Raw genomic sequence first — 17,378 nt, 5'->3', positions numbered from 1 at the left:
TAGAAGCAAATTATTCTTGTCCTGATAATACTGTCGCCCATGTCCCTGTTCATAACCATAAAACCACCTAGTTCTTTGAGATGAGGCCATTGTGATATATTGGATCTGTTCTGACATGGATTTTGGAAATCTTTTAAGTCATATCAGAATCTCATTTTTAATTAATTGATGAGGGCCATTTAAAGGTGTTCTAAATGTTTTTATCTATGAGAAGACGAGAGATCAATTTTTAGTAAATTCTTACATTTGGAATAGTCCATTATTTAACTATTTTAGAACACATAGATAAATCTTCTTTAAATTGATTGTTTTATTTATGGCCACTAGCGCTGATCAATTATTGGATCTACTTTGTGCTCGGTTATCATATATTACACATGGGGTTGATCAGCCCATTTTGGTGTGTGGGGGGGTGTACTGGGAATTGAACTCAGGGGCACTCAACCACATCCCAGTCCTGTTTTGTATTTTATTTAGAGTCAGGGTCTCATTGAGCTGCTTAGCACCTCGATGCTGCTGAGGCTGGCTTTGAACTTCCTGTCTCAGCCTCCTGAGCCGCTGGGATTACAGATGTGTGTGTCCAGCCAATCACCCATTTGATTCAGTCTTAGTATCAACTTTTTCTGGGAGCATTTGGCTCATTTATAGTACTCTATATATGCAACATATTGCAGTTTTGGTTAGCTTTTCATTGCTGTGACCAAGATACCTGACAAGAAAAACTTAAGGAAAAATTTATTTGGGGTTCACAGTTTCAGAGGTCTTAGTCCACAGATGGCCAACTCCATTGCTCTGAGCCCAAGGTGAGGCAGGACGTCATGGGGAAGAGCCCTGTGGTGTAAAGCTGCTCAAGTCATGACAGGGTCAGGAAGCAGAGTGAAAGGAAGAAGGGACCACAGGGAAGGTGAACCCTTCTAGTACACACCCCTAATAACACACCTCCTCCAGGCCCTTACCCCAACACCTGCCTAGAGTTACCAGTCAAGTCAATCCATTTAAACGAAGATGGACTGAGTAGGTTACAGCTTTCATAATCTAATCACTTTACCTCTGAATGTTCCTGCATTAACACAGGAGCTTTGGGGTAACACCTCATATCTGAATCATGACAATTGCTTATACATATAGAAAAAATATCATATCTGTATTTTATAAACAGACATATATATTAATAGAATAAAGAGAATATACCTGTATATTAATGTCTTCAATGTATATTAAAACTAATCAAATATGTTCTGTCATATTCATCCTTTTATATATTTTTTTTAAAGAGAGAGTGAGAGAGGATAGAGAGAGAGAGAGAGAGAGAGAGAATTTTTAATATTTATTTTTTAGTTCTCGGCAGACACAACATCTCTGTTGGTATGTGGTGCTGAGGATCGAACCTGGGCCGCACGCATGCCAGGTGAGCACGCTACCGCTTGAGCCACATCCCCAGCCCATCCTTTTATATTCAAAGTAACGTTTTGCACATAGTATATTGAACTTCCTTTTTTGTTTCGGTGTTGTTACCGAATTTGTGGGTTTTATATATTAACAATAATAATGAAATTGAAACAACTTAGTGTGTTGGAAATCCCTTTAAGATGATTCCTTTGTTCCTTAAACACTGTAATATACATTCTTAAAATGATCTGTCCTTTCTAATAACAAGTAGATAAATAGGTAAACATATATAGATATAATTTTTTTCTCGTCTGAGACTTAGACTCAGTCACCATCTATGATTTTTTTTCCTTAAAATAACATTAGGGGAAAAAATCTGGGCAACTAGGGTCAACATGACTTTCAAGGGTTGGCAAAAGTGCTATACTGTCATTACTGCTTCATCATTTTTAATACAAAAATGAAAAATAGTAGTTGTTTGTGAGGCTATAAATTCCTGTTGATTTTTTCCACTCAATACTTTATTGTGTTGTAGACTACTATTCCTGTAGCAGAATGTTCGAGCAACCGCCAAGGCTTTTAACTATGTCCTAACACTATGTAGGTCTCATTTGCCTTAATTAGCTCATTTGTAAAATTGATACATTCAAAAGGTTATTTGGACCTTTGGATGGAATCATGCATGCCAAATACCTTTAAACATTTTAGTAGCCAGTAAGTGCACACCCAATGTAAGCTAGAGATATAAAATTTACAACTGTGCCTTCTTCCTTGGCAAAAACCCTTCTCCAGCCCACAGAGTGCTACTAGCTGCCACATTGTTATAACTCAGACTTGCCTCTTGACTATAGTTGTTTAAAATGGAGCTGGGTGTTTAGTTGGAGTCTAGGTCAAATTTCTCTTTACAGGCTTTAATTAGTATTTCTTTTTCTCTTGGAAAATAATTTGGATTAGCAAACTATGAGTATTGATTTTTTTTCACCCATATAAGTCACTTTAAGATTAGTGTGAACCTTTATCTGGCTTGGCTTTAGTGAGTTGTTCACAGCTGGTCCAATCAGCAATGGCTCATAAGGTGGGAGCAGTCAGAGAAGGAAAATTTGCCTTGTTTTGTGGCACTGAGACAAGAGGGCAGTTTCTTAAGGAGGAGTGTCATTGAGTGCTAGGCAGTTGACCTGAAAGTGTTTAATATTAACTTATAAATGACTTCTAAGAGGAATTATTGATATTTTGGAGCAGCACAGTTCAGTGGCACTTTGTGTGAAGATGCACATGTTCTTTATCTGTCCTCTTCAATATGGTAGCTACTAGCCACATGTGACTTTCAATACTTGAAATGTCACTGTACAACTAAAGAGCTGACTAAATAAAATTAATCTTATATGATTTAAATTAATATAAATTTAAATAGCAAAATGTTGCTAGTCGCTTCTACATTGGACAGTACAATTTTAGAATATTATTTAAATCAAAATGAATATTATATCATACTTATTTAAAATTTCACAATTTGGAATTAATCCTGTATAGAAATTTGGTCTTATTATTGACTATCTGAATGAATCCAAGCAAGTTACTTTATTGATCCAAGTCTCAATTTTATTTTGTTTTGTTTTGTTTTGTTTCCCAACAAAAAGTGGAAATAGTAATTCTCATTTTTAGGACAGTGCTACTCAAAGTGTGGTCTGTATATCAGTACTTATGAGTACTTATTAGTGCTTATTTATTTCTGGTCAGAAATAAAGGTTAAGCACTTAGAAGCTTTCATAGAAATTCAACAGAATAATGTTATTCAACCTATACAATTTTATATGACACACAAAATTTTCATTTTCCCAGAAATTTGCAACAGATTGAAAATAGAACAAAATTGGTCTTTTACCACAGATGGTTTGAGAAATTCTATCAGAGATTCATTATAGGTGAAGAGAATGGAATGATAGTTGTTATATAGCATGTAATTGATGTATGGCTGTTATTCTAAATGTCAATCTTGCAATTTTTCAATATCTAAAATAATAAAATCAGTTCCTCCTTTGAAGTGCTCCAAACATAGTGCCATTGATTGATTTTGTGACTGGCTAACCATGTTCATGCCTATAAATCTTTGTTTCTTTCAATAGCCACAAGGCATAATAAATTAGAATTACTATAAGTTAATGGCAAATAATTTCACTCTAATGATTGCTGTACATTTTTAAATGTCTTGTTAATAATGTAAGAAATATAATTTGTTATTCCAAGTGCTTAAGGAATAATGTATTCAAGTGATTAAAAAGACTATTGTAATTGTATTTGAAATATTTCCAAGCAAAAGTCTCAATCCAAAATGGTCATTCAGAAAGCCTATGTTCTTGATAAAAATGCTTCTGTGAAGAATCTTAGAAAATAAGGAGTACTGAAGTAATGTCAGTTAGACATTTAAAAATATATAGGGGGCTGGGGATTTAGCTCAGTTAGTAGAGTGCTTGCCTCACATGCAAAAGGCCCTAGGTTCAATCCCTAGCACCACAAAAAATAAAAATAAAGAGGATTTATAGGTACAGCAAAAACAATACATGATTGATAGTCATAGCATTAAATTCAAACTATATTCAAAATGAAAAAAATCTTTGTACAATAAATAATAGACTATAAAAAAACCATATACAGTATCTAGGGCTTTATAAAAATTTAGGAACACAAAATAGTAGAAAGTGCCTACAGTATGAAGCTTAAAAAAATGATGAGATTTAAAAATTGGAGACTGATTCAACAAAACAAAGCTGACTGCATGCTGTAATATGTTTTGTTTAAAATTAATCGACATGATCAAGTTTCTTCTCCTTTCCTATTCCTTCCCTTTCTTTACTTTCTGCTTCTGCTATCTATGGTTATTTAACAACTCTCTAAGAACTAAGAGTAATTGTCAGAAATTGTGTGTGTGTGTGTGTGTGTGTGTGTGTGTAGACATGTGTATTCATAAAGAGTAGTTTTGAAATGAATAATAAATACTTGAATTCATAGATTATATGTGTTAACATCTATCCCAATTCCTATTTCCTGACATAAAATATTAAAAATATTTTGCTTTTAATTTTATGTATTTCAGTTTTTAGGTACCACAGTAAGATGCCTTTCCAAAATATAACAAAAATCAACAGAGTTACTTGAAAAATAAAATTTGAAATGATCACATAGAGCAGAGATGTACAAACTCATTTCAGGACATGTAATGGCTTGCTTGGGCAAACTTGGCAGCAATCATGCTCAATGCCTAATATATCTGAAGAACAAAGTGGAGAGCAGATAAATATGTTGTTCATCCAGGAATGCAAAAAAAAGAAGTCGCAGAGGTCTGAGTTAGCGCTAACCATCCCCACAGGATGTTGGTGAGGAGGGGTCTGGTGCTCCCCTAGTCTCGGAATCTCCATCTGCCTCATAGACAGAAATTTTGCTCCTGTGGAACAGGGCATGTCAGACTCTCAAGGCACCATGTCATTAAACATTAGAATCAAATAACTGACTCTTCTTATTCTCACTGCATGCTCACTAAGCTGCCTTCTGCTAGCTTGGCTTTGTATTTAGTTGGTCTACAGGGATGTACTGATGAGTAATTCTAGTCCACTCAACCATTAATTTTAGGTTGGAATTCTGATATGTTAGTCTTTTATCCTTGCCTATCTCAAGTCTACCCTGAAAAATATAACCATTGTTAGTGTGCTGAGAAAATTAGATTTATTTACTTGTTACAAACTGAGGACCGTGTGAGCTCATGGACCATGAAGAATCCATTGTAATAAATGCCATCATATAAGATTTTGCCTGTCAACCAGTATTTGCCAGACAATAACTTTTTGTATTCCTTGTGCCACATTTCATAACAGTCAAGGGACCACATTAGGTTTAGATTTTAGCAATAGGAGGTCTTCAATATTTAAATAATCACTTGATTATTTTTCTTTCCTTGATATTACCTCAAAATTACCCAGATGATATTATTTGGAAGCTGTAAATGTAAACTGTGAGACTTGGAATCAATTGAGAGTTGCAATTAGTAAGTTTGAGAAGTGAAAGTGAACAGAGTACAGTTAGAGCAAAGAAGCAAATCTCTGTTTCATTAACCTGTTTTCCCTGTGCCAATTGCTCTAGACTCAACTCTTTCCAAGTTGCCACCTTCTTTTATACAAAGGAGAATGAGGAAATGCTGAAAGGCAAGGACTCAAAGAATATCTTAAAATTAGTTATTCTTGAAGGAAGAGCATTGGTTAATTTAATAATGATTTTCAGAAAACTGATAAATAGGAGACAGTAAACCCATAATAAAGTAAAGTTGTATTGTTTTATTAAAGTAAAATGAATTGTTGGATTTTACATACAGGGTTAGGAGTGTTAGTAAATTATAATCATCAGTTAACAGCATATGGACTCCAAGGGAAATGAAGGGAAAAAGCTAAGAAGAATATATAGATATTAATGAAATTTTTATTAGATTTCACAAATGCAAGTAGTATCAATATATAATACCTATGTATTTATTATGTTTGAATATATGAGTATAAAAAGAAATTTTTAGAAATTTACCATATATCTTCAGAATGTTTATATAAGCTGATGAAGATTTATGATGTGCTAATTGGAAATAACAAAAGGAAGACATGGTTTAGATAATAGATGATGTTGAAAATAAACTTGTAATATGAATGACAGATAAGAACTGTATTCCAAGTTATGATTTCTAACACACTATGAGATGGTAAGACTTTATAGTTTTATCTAAATACTGATTATAAAACAGGGTTCACATTAGAAGTAATTTGCAGCCTGCCTCAAGAATGTCAAATAAGCCAGCCCATCATTAGTTAATTAAACCCTACAGTATATATTTATTAAGGCTCATTAGTGCAAGACATTGGGCAGGGTCCAAGTTTATTAAAATAAATAAGATACAGTCTCTAAGCTTGGGAGTTTATCTTGTAATGCAAGATACAAAGAATTAAGTTAAGATTACAATATGCAACTGAGTTTAAAATGATGGTGAAAGTGATGAATGTTCTGGAAGAACACAAAGGAATTTAATCTAGACATCAATAAGATTCCAGAGAGGTTTTCTAAAACTTCTCTCAATGACAAGAAGAAGAGGGCAGAACTGATTTCAGAAGAGAGGAAGTGACATGGGCAAAGTCTTAAGAAGCTTTTTGAGGAAAAATGCTGACTCAGTATGACCAGACCATAATGTATAAACTCAAAATGGCAAGATTAGAGAGGTAAGCAGGGTCAGTGAAACCTTGAAGGTGTTTGTAATCCATGTTAGGTTCTTTGGGTTTTACTTAGAAAGCTATTTAATTTTTAAAAAAAATATATTTATTATAAATATTTTGACATACAAAAAGTATAGTAATATCAAAAAAGTCTGTATACATAATACTGAGCTTAAGAAATAAACTGTAAGGACTCTTTGAAAAAAGGAAAAAACCCCAGACAAAAAAATAAATAAATCTATATATGATACAAACATGCATATGGTTGAATTTTTTTATGTATCCCTAAATGATAGTATTTTTCTACTTCATATTTTATTGAAACCAGTATCTTGAGTTTAGTATATTTATTTCTACATGTTTGGCTTAGTACTCTACATATGTAATTCTAAATGACAAAACAAATGGTTGAGAGGTGAGGAAGCTTATCAGATTAAATATAAGATACTAATTAAATTTGAAATTCAGATAGACAACAAAAAAACCCCTTTAGAATGAATGCTAAATTGTATAACTGAAATGTCCCCAATAAAAAATTTTTAATTGCAAAATGGTTACTCAGAAAACATATGTGTTATGAAATGGTTCTTTGAAGAAGCTTAGAAAAATATGAAATGTTGAGGTCACGTAACTTGCAAATATAGCAAAAATTCATGCAATATTTGAGATGTGCTTATAATAAAAAATGTTTATTGATTATCTGAAATTCAGTTTTTACTGGGTGTCCTGTAATTTTGTTTGACAAACTCTGGCAAAGCCAGGAGTGAGTAGATACATGGTTCTGTGTATTTAGGCACAGTTAGGAATAAAAGCCAGAGACACTTTGCAAGAAGTTTCAAACAATAGTAGTCTGAACCCAAGAATGGCCAATGGGAAAAACATAAAAATTATTTCATTTTAGAGCTGTATGGGAGGTAGAAAGGTCAGGACTTGGTATCTGGTCGAATGTGGGGTTGAGGGAAAGGAAAGAATTTGGGACAGTGAAAGTGAAGTATAGTTTTGGTCAATGAAATTGCTAATGAAGATGAGTTTCACTTTGGACATGATGAGTTGGGTATTCTTAAAGAATATTTAACCTACTCAATAGCAGAATGTAATTAGATAGATTCTGGGCAATAAACTAATTTAATAAAACAGATCCAAAATGTAGGCTCTCTATTCACCTCACTGATTGTTTCTTTGGCTGAGAAGAAGTTTTTTAGTTTGAATCCATCCCATTTATTGATTCTTGGTTTTAATTCTTGAGCTATAGGAGTCTTCTTAAAGAAGTCGGGAGCTAATCGGACATGATGAAGATTTGGGCCTACTTTTTCTTCTATTAGGCTCAGTGTCTCTGATTTAATTCCAAGGTCCTTGATCCACTTTGAGTTGAGTTTTATGCGTGGTGAGAGATAGGGTTTTAATTTCATTTTGTTGCATATGATTTCCAGTTTTCCCAGCACCATTTCTTAAGAAGCTATCTTTTCTCCAGTATATGTTTTTGGCACCATTATTTAATATAATATTAAATAATTGTGTGAGTTAGTCTCTGTGTCTTCTGTTCTGTACCAATGGTTTACAAGTCTATTTGGTGCTAATACTATGCTATTTTTTTTACTATTGCTCTGTAGCATAGTTTAAGGTCTGGTCTAGTGATGCCATCTGTTCACTCTTCTTGCTAAGGATTGCTTTAGCTATGCTGGGTCTCTTATTTTTCCAGATGAATTTCATGACTGCTTTTTCTATTTCTATGCGGAATGTCATTGGGATTTTGACTGGAATTGCATTAAATCTGTATAGTACTTTTGGTAGTATGGTCATTTTGACAATATTAATTCTGCCTCGCCAAGAACATCTTCTAAGGTCTTCTTTAATTTCTTTCTTTAGCATTCTGTAGTTTTTGTTGTAGAGATCTTTCACTTCTTTTGTTGATTCCCAAGTATTTTTTTTTTTGAGGCTACTGTAAATGGGGTAGTTTTCCTCATTTCCCTTTCAGAGGATTTGTCACTGAAATACAGAAATGCCTTTGATTTATGGATGGTGATTTTATATCCTGCTACTTTGCTGAATTCATTTACTAGCTCTAGAAGTTTTCCGGTGGAATTTTGTGGGTCTTCTAGGTATAGAATCATTTCATCAGCAAATAGCGCTAACTTGAGTTCTTTTTTTCCTATCAGTATCCCTTTAATTTCTTTAATCTGTCTAATTGCTCTGCCAGTATTTCAAGAACTATGTTAAATAAAAGTGGTGAAAGAGGGTGTCCCTGTCTTGTTCCAATTTTAGAGGAAATGCTTTCAACTTTTATCCATTTAGAATGATGTTGGCCTGGAGCTTAACATAGATAGCTTTTACAATGTTGAGATAGATTCCTGTTATCCCTAGTTTAGATTCTTCTCAGCAAAAGAAACAATCAGTGAGGTGAATAGAGAGCTTACATTTAGGGAGCAAATATTTACCACACACACATCAGATACAGCACTAATCTCTAGGATATATAAAGAATTAAAAAATATTAACACCAAAAAAACCCCAAATAACTCAATCAATAAATGGGCCAAGGAACTCAACAGACAATTCTCAGAAGATGATATCTAATCAATCAACAAATATATGAAAAAATGTTCAACATCTCTAGTAATTAGAGAAATGCAAATCAAAACTACTCTAAGATATCATCTCACTCCATTCAGAATGGCAGCTATTAAGAACACAAACAACAGTAAGTGTTGGCAAGGTTGTGGGGGAAAAGGCACACTCATACATTGCTGGTGGGTCTGCAAATTGGTGCAGCCGTTATAAAAGCAGTATGGAAAATCCTTGGAAAACTGGGAATGTAACCATCATTTGACCCAACTATTCCACTCCTCCGTCTATATCCAAAGGACTTTAAAACAGCATACTACAGGGACACAACCATATTAATGTTTAAAGCAGCACAATTCACTATAGCTAAAATATGGAAGCAACCTAGATGCCCCTGGTAGATGAACACATAAAGAAAACGTGGGATATATACACAATGGAATATTATTAAACGTTAAAAGAGAATAAAATCATGGCATTTGCAGGTAAATGGATAGAGTTAGAGAATATAATACTAAATGAAGTTAACCAATCCCCAAAAACCAAATGCTGAATTTTTTTCTCTGATTTAAGAATGCTGATTCATAATGGGGTTGGGGAGGTGAGTGGGAGGATTTGATGAACTCTAGATAGGGCAAAGGGGAGAGAGGGAAAGGGAAGGGGAATGGGGGTAGGAAAGACACTGGAATGAGGTGGACATCATTACCCTAAGTACATGTATGAAGACATGAATGGTGTGACTCTACTTTGTGTACAACCACAGATATGAAAAACTGGGCTCTATGTGTGTTGTATGAATTGTAATGCATTCTGCTGTCATATATAACAAATTAAAATTAAAAATAAATTTTGAAAAACAGAGCCAAAGAGCCAATAAGCACATGTCCTGACCCTTATTTATTTATACCTTCTAATTTTTTATATACCAAATTGTTGTTCCTTATCTGTTCATTTTCTGGAAAGCAAAAGAAATTTATTCTTGTTTTAAATCTCTTGCTCCAAGCCTTTGTTAGTGATCTAAAAATAGTTTCACTTATAAATACTGCATTTTATCTTTTCCTTTTCATCTCATTGACCTGGAATCTTCTGGCATCTTTTCTTGCTATCCTCTCAAATCAGACTGTGTGTTTTATCTGTCTCAGAGAAATGGCTTCCTTCAGGAACTTCCAGAGCTATTGGCTTTGGTTTCCTTGACAACTCCTGCTTCTCAGATTTTTTTTTCTGATTCCTTAAGAGAAATAAGACTAAATCACTGATAACAGTGGACAGAAATAGTAAAAGGCAAGAGCCCAGCATTGCCTCTGAAAAAAAATATGTATACAGATTTAGTGGAAAGATAAAAAAAATGAGATGTAGAGAGATGGAAATAAAACCTATGAAGTGTTGCTTTATGTGGTTTGTAAACTCGTATGTCTGGGAATTGTTGTGAGGGTTGTCAGGAGATTTTTAAGAGGATTACCTCATTAGGAATCTGTTTTGCCTATCTAACCAAACAATTATCCTAGGCCTGGCTCATAGAGTGTACAAAATAATATTCTTGGTCTAGGATGATTGTCAAAGTACAAATGTAAACCTTAAGAGAAGGAGAAAAAAAAAGTGTAGACTAAACTTGCACTTATAGTCATATTAAAGACAGACAGTATGTGCTACAAAGAGAATTGAGTCAAATTAGTAACCACCAAACTTAATTACAGTTCTGATGCATTTATGAAATAAAACCAGTGAGATTTTATTGTTTTGTGCAGTACTGCTATCACAGAAAGGCAGGAAGCTGAAACTCCAAACCTAGGTTCTTGTGTTTTAACAAAAGAAGATTTAAAGTCACTCACAAAAAGTCATGCAAGAGAAGTTTATTAGAAGTGAAAATTAACTTAATGAAAAGTGAGGCTTAAGAAAAAAGCACTCTGAGGAAAGAGTGTGGGTCATCTTTAGGCAAAGACTGACAAAGAAGACAATGCTGACCCTCCTCAACTTTATTACTGGTTAATGTTTAATAGGAGAACTGGAGTACCTCTGTACTCTTTGCCAATCAGGTGTTCAACTATTCCTTCATGTCAGGCAGAGGAGTTTTTCACCTTAGTTGGTCCTCTCCAGAACTCATGGTGGCCATCCTATTTAGGGGGCTTCATCTAAAAGTCCATGTTAATGTGGGCACTGCGGTTAATAGCTGGTCAGAAGTTACCTTAGTGCACCCAAGCTACTAAAGGAATCTTCCTTCCCACATAAAGGAGACACCTTTAGCCATAATTCTTAACTTCATGTCAACATCAATGGACCTTATCAAGGTTAGCCCATTGATTCTTTATTTTTTACATATTTCCCAATTAGCTCCTTTTTCTTCTGTTTATTTTCTACAAATTAACTACCAAACTTTGCTTTCTTGTTTACTATAGAAGAAATTTAAAGAAGAATCCTAAAGTAATTTAAAGAACACTTGTGACCTTTCCTGCATTTCACTGCTACTAACATTCCCCCCACCCCAAGACTGGAGACCCTGAATCATCCAAAGATGAAGGATGAAATCAAATCAATAGCTATTTCCTGCTGATTAGGGGCATAGAACTATAGAGGAGGTATTTCCAATGTTTGCTCCAATTTGTCAGTGAAATGCTTCAGACTATGAGTAAGATCTACCCAAGGGGCCATGGTAATTCTCTGGCTTAGTAGAAACAGATTGTAAAGCCATCTGGGAGGCAGATGTCATATGAACAAACCAAGAAGACATAAGTATTGGAGAAAGACTGATACAACAATAAACATAGCAAGATCAAAATTCACCAATGGTATGATAATGACTATAGATATCAGCAGTTTCTTCCACCAGAAAATGTCAGAAAACCATGATCTCCAAAGTGGACCCCATGGGGCTGAGACTGTAGCTCAGTGGTAAAGTGCTTGCCTTGCATGCATGAGTTCAATTGCTGTGTTCAATCCTCAACACCACATAAAAATAAATAAAGATAGTGTGTGTTCACCTGCAACTAAAAATATTATATATATATATATATATATATATATATATATATATATATATATATACAATTTAAAAAGAAAAGTGGACCCCATGATGAAACAGGTGAAAACATAGCATCTACTTGAAAATTACATCTTTAAAGATTTTAGTTACATTGTCAGACTGGTCAGGAATGTAAACACAACATTTAGTCTGGAAAATGGCACAAATGCCACCCTGAGCTATAGTGAAAACAACCAAAGGCATCAGTTTTCTAATGGGTAATATGAATTGTAATGCATTCTGCTGTCATATAGAACAAATTAGAATAAAAAATTTAAAAAGGAAGAAGAAAGAAAAATAACCCTTTCAGCATCGTAGAGAGTTTTGGGGTGTAATTTGTTAGTGCTTCCATGTGTCAAATTCTGTTCTATAGACTAATCGGAGGAATAAATATCAGAGTTATACAATCAAACCAGTGAAAAACAGATTTAGGAAAATTCTTAGGTCTCAAATTGACTCAGAACAAACTTGTGACTCTGACAGTGTCTTTTGTTATACTTCTTAGACATTAATGCATAAGAACAATTTTTTAATCACCTTCCAGTTTTACTTACTTTTGGGAGACTAAAACAAATTTACATGTTAAGTTACATTTTTAAAAATTCTCTCTCTTTGTGGCTGTGTTTTGGTTATATTTTCCTGTCAGGTGTTTAAGACCAATTTGGTCAAAAATTGATCTTTTGATTTGCTGTTAAGTGTCAGCTGAGATGTGTCCGGAATTATTCTTAGGAACTTGTGAGAAGCCTTCTAGCTCCTTAAGCTTTCCTCTACCAAGTCAAGGCCTTGCCAACCATATGTGGCTTCCCTTGGAAGGTCATATCCTTTTCCAATGACCCTCCTTTTTACAGAATGTGAACAGGTTGACCTCCTGCTTTCCAGGGTCTCCAATCATGTTTTCACTATAGATCAGGGTGGCAATTGAGCCATTTTCCAGACTAAATGTTGTGTTTACCTTCATGACCAGTTCCCTGATTGAGAGGTCAGGGAACTCCCCAGACTTGCAGGACATTTAGAGAAGTTCCATTATTCCCCAAGTTCCAGCTGACCTTAGAGGGCAACAGTCAAAATATTGGCTGAGTTTTCCTCGGCCCTTTTACTTCCTTCACTTTGGTCTCCAAGTTTGGATTTTAAGCATCCAGCAGGCCAGTTCCACCATTCTTGAAATGGGAGTGATATGCTACTATCAGTACTAGAAGTCAGCTTGTTATTCTATCTTTCCTGTAGGATATAACTAATTGTCTTAAATTAAATCAGGTTGTTCTGTTAAAAGTAGTACTTGTGTGAAATACTAACAGGCAACAGTTGTAAATTTTTATAAGGAAAAGACAAAATGAAGTCAACAAGAGTAATAACATATTCAGACTGTATAATAACTTTGAACCAAGAAACATAATCTCTAATAGCACTAAGGTATATGTGATATCTAATTAGCCCCTAAAAGACCCATTAATTTGTGAACTCAATTAATTGTGAAATTCTTTACAAGTTTTATTTTTTTAAAAAACTCTCTTACAGAATCTGAGCAAGACCCCACCCTTGTACCCCACTGACCACTCCTCTCCAAATTTTCACAGAAAATCGTAATGCAGTAAGCCTTAGAGGCACTGTTGAAGAAGATAAAGAGACCCGACTATCCACATCCATGGAGTAAGCTCATCCAAAAAACCCTAAGGCTACGTGGGATTTGCCAATCTCCCAAATCAAGTTTATAGAAAATCAGTGAAGAGAGGGTTTGAATTCACACTTATGGTAGTAGGTGAATCTGGACTGGGAAAATCAACATGAATCAACTCATTATTCCTCACAGAGTACTCTCCAGAGTATCCAGATCCTTCCCATAGAATAAAAAAGACTGTGCAGGAGGAACAATCCAATCAAAGAAGGTGGTGTTCAGTTGCTGCTCACAATAGTTGATACCCTAGGATTTGGAGATGCAGTGTATAATCGTAATTGCTGGCAGCCCGTTATTGACTACATTGATAGTAAATTTGAGGATTACCTAAATGCAGAATCTCGAGTGAACAGATGTCAGATGCCTGATAACAGAGTGCAGTGTTGTTTATACTTCGTTGCTCCTTCAGGACATGGACTTAAACCATTGGACATTGAGTTTATGAAGCATTTGCATGAAAAAGTGAATATCATCCCACTTATTGCCAATGCAGACACACTCACACTGGAGGAATGCCAACAGTTTCAAAAACAGATAATGAAAGAAATTCAAGAACATAAAATTAAAATATATGAATTTCCAGAAACAGAAAATGAAGAAGAAAATAAGCTGGTTAAAAAGATAAAGGACCATTTACCTCTTGCTGTGGTAGGTAGTAATACTATCATTGAAGTTAATGGCAAGGGTCAGGGTGTGGCTGACCTTAAAAATGGTGAACATTGTGATTTTATAATTCTAAGAAATATGTTGATAAGAACACACATGCAGGACTTGAAAGATGTTACTAATAATGTACAGTATGAGAACTACAGAAGCAGAAAACTAGCAGCTGTGACTTACAATGGAGTTCATAACAATAAGAATAAAGGGCAGCTTACAAAGAGCCCTCTGGCACAAATGGAAGAAGAAAGGAGAGCGCATGTAGCCAAGATGAAGAAGATGGAAATGAAGATGGAGCAGGTGTTTGAAATGAAGGTCAAAGAAAAAGTTAAAAAAAAATTGAAGGACTCTGAAGCTGAGCTGCAGCGATGCCATGAGCAAATGAAAAAGAATTTAGAAGCCCAGCATAAGGAATTAGAAGAAAAATGTCATCAGTTTGAGGAGGACAAAGAAAACTGGGAAGCTCAACAACGTATTTTAGACAACAGAATTCTTGGAAGACCTTGGGGAAAGGAAGAGGAGGAGGAGGGGGGGGGAGGAGGAGGGGGGGAGGAGGAGGGGGAGGAGGAAATTCTCTATTGACCACCAGTTACCTATTAGTTGCCAACATGCCAGCTTGGACATCAGTGTTTGTTGGATCTGTTTAACCAATTTGCACCAGTTTTATCCATAATGATGGATTTAACAGCATGACAAAAATTTGTTTTATTGTTGTTCTTGATGGAGATTAAGATGCCTTGAATTGTCTAGGATGTTGTATACTTAAAAAGTAACAGCCTTAAGTACCTTTCTACATTTAAAAAAAATTTTATTAAAAAGATGTCTTCAATTTAATGCAAGAGAACATTTTACTGTTGTACAATCATATTCTGATAGTTTGATTGTTTACAGGATATTCCAGAATAAAAGGACTCTGGAAGGTTTTCATGGAGGATAAATTGACATAATATGATGCTAACTATGCTTCTCTATGATAATTATAAAGATTCCATTCAGTGCAGCCTATACAATAATGTAATTTAGTCTAACACAGTTGACCCGATTTTTTGACACTTTCATTGTTTAAAAATACACATGGGAAAAAAAACTCTATATGCTTACAGTGCACCTAGAGCTTTTTTATAACACCCTCTTTTTTATTTGTTCTGGATTCTTCAAATATGTATTATTTTCATTTAGTGCCCTCTTTAGCCAGAATCTCATTACTGCTTCATTTTTGTAATAACATTTAATTTAGTTATTTTCCATATATTTGCTCTGCTAAAAATAGAATATAGTGTCTTTCATATGGTAGGATCAACAAGGAAACTTTCCTTTAACTCCCTTTTAATATTTCATGGTAAGTAGCAGGGGGAAATGCATTTATAGATCATTTCTAGGCAAATTGTGAAGCTAATGACCAACTTGTTTCTACCTATATGCAGTCTCTTTATTTTATTAGAAATGGGCATCATGGCCTCTTAAAGAAAAAAAAAAGTCACCATTCTGCATCTAGCTGTATCCATATAATGCATTTCTGTACTTTTTGATGTATTGTAAAAAATTCACAAAATAAACAATATTATCATGTAAAAAAACAGCAACAACAACAAAAAACTCTCTTACTATCTTAAATACCTTTTATAATTTACCAAAATCATATGTAATTTTGTATTATGTCCTTAATTTATTTGGGGATCACAGTTTACTTTACAACAAAAATGTATCCTTTGAACTCAACTTTAAATGAGCTAAAGTCTATCTACTTTGAAATTATTTTAATATGGAATAAGATGAGAGGCAGAGTCCTAATTAACATGAGGCGGGGCTCTTGGAAAATCTTTGGTAAATTGTTCTATTTCTCAAGATGATCCCTGCCTCTTTCTTAAATATCATTTTACAAAGTTTACACATATTGTTTCCTGAGGCTATATGAGTATTAGCTAGCATAATATAGCATTACATCTGAAAATGAATCAAACAAAAGTTAAGGGAGCTTTTAAGCTCTCTTTGTGGAAAAAGTGGCAAATTGCTTTCATGTTTCACAATATTAACCTTTAAACAGATCAGGCTCTCATTATCTTTTAAAAATATGTTTAACTTTTTAAACCACAGGGTAAAAAGTAACATGAAATTTTACATATCTCTTATTGATATCAGGTCCAGTAACAGAAGATTCAATGATATAAATTAATCCCCAATTAAATTTGTTATTTTTTTTTTTTTTAGAGTGGAAAGTAGAAGCTTTATTAAAGGACAGCAGAAAATAAAAGACTTCTCCCTGGAGGAAGGAGGGGACCCAAGAGGTGGAATCCCAAATTTGTTATTTTTAAACGTCTAAAGTTACCATTACTGACAACTCTAGTTTGGAGAACACCCGCTTGATAAAATGCTCTTTTAAACCTCATACTTTAAAGACTGTGTACCTGGAAGAAAAAAAATATATTCAGTATTTAAATAAGTCAGTAATTGCATCATAATTACATTGATGTTTTATATTAACCAAGTTTAGCATTTAAAGAAAACTTTGGATGCTGTAATGTAGTGCAATATTCTAAAATAATAGTTGTTGCTAGAAAGGCAATATGTCAATTAATGGAAGGGTAACTGATGGGATACAGCAATCTGTATACGGGGTAAAGTTGGGAGTTCATAACCCGCTTGAATCAAACTGTGAAATATGATGTATTAAGAACTATGTAATGTTTTGAACCACCAACAATAAAAAAAATAATAATAGTTGTTGTTCAACCAGAGTTGTACAAACCCTAATTTCTTTTTTCTTTTTTTTTATTGTTGGTTGTTCAAAACATTACATCTTTCTTGATATATCATTTCACAATTTGATTCAAAAGGGTTA

At 34.1% G+C, this 17,378-nt stretch overlaps 2 pseudogenes; one reads left to right on the top strand and one right to left on the bottom strand.

Moving 5' to 3' along the window:
* The window catches only part of LOC101958695 (oligosaccharyltransferase complex subunit OSTC pseudogene), a 28,092-nt pseudogene extending 14,241 nt beyond the window's left edge, over positions 1–13,851 (bottom strand).
* A 205-nt stretch (positions 13,852–14,056) lies between these two features.
* LOC101958976 (septin-7 pseudogene) lies at positions 14,057–15,121 on the top strand (annotated as a pseudogene).
* Positions 15,122–17,378: the final 2,257 nt, after the last annotated feature.

This window comes from Ictidomys tridecemlineatus, chromosome 11, assembly GCF_052094955.1.
Source record: "Ictidomys tridecemlineatus isolate mIctTri1 chromosome 11, mIctTri1.hap1, whole genome shotgun sequence".
NCBI classification, from domain to species: Eukaryota; Metazoa; Chordata; class Mammalia; order Rodentia; family Sciuridae; genus Ictidomys; species Ictidomys tridecemlineatus.
This window is presented reverse-complemented; position numbering and strand designations above follow the sequence as displayed.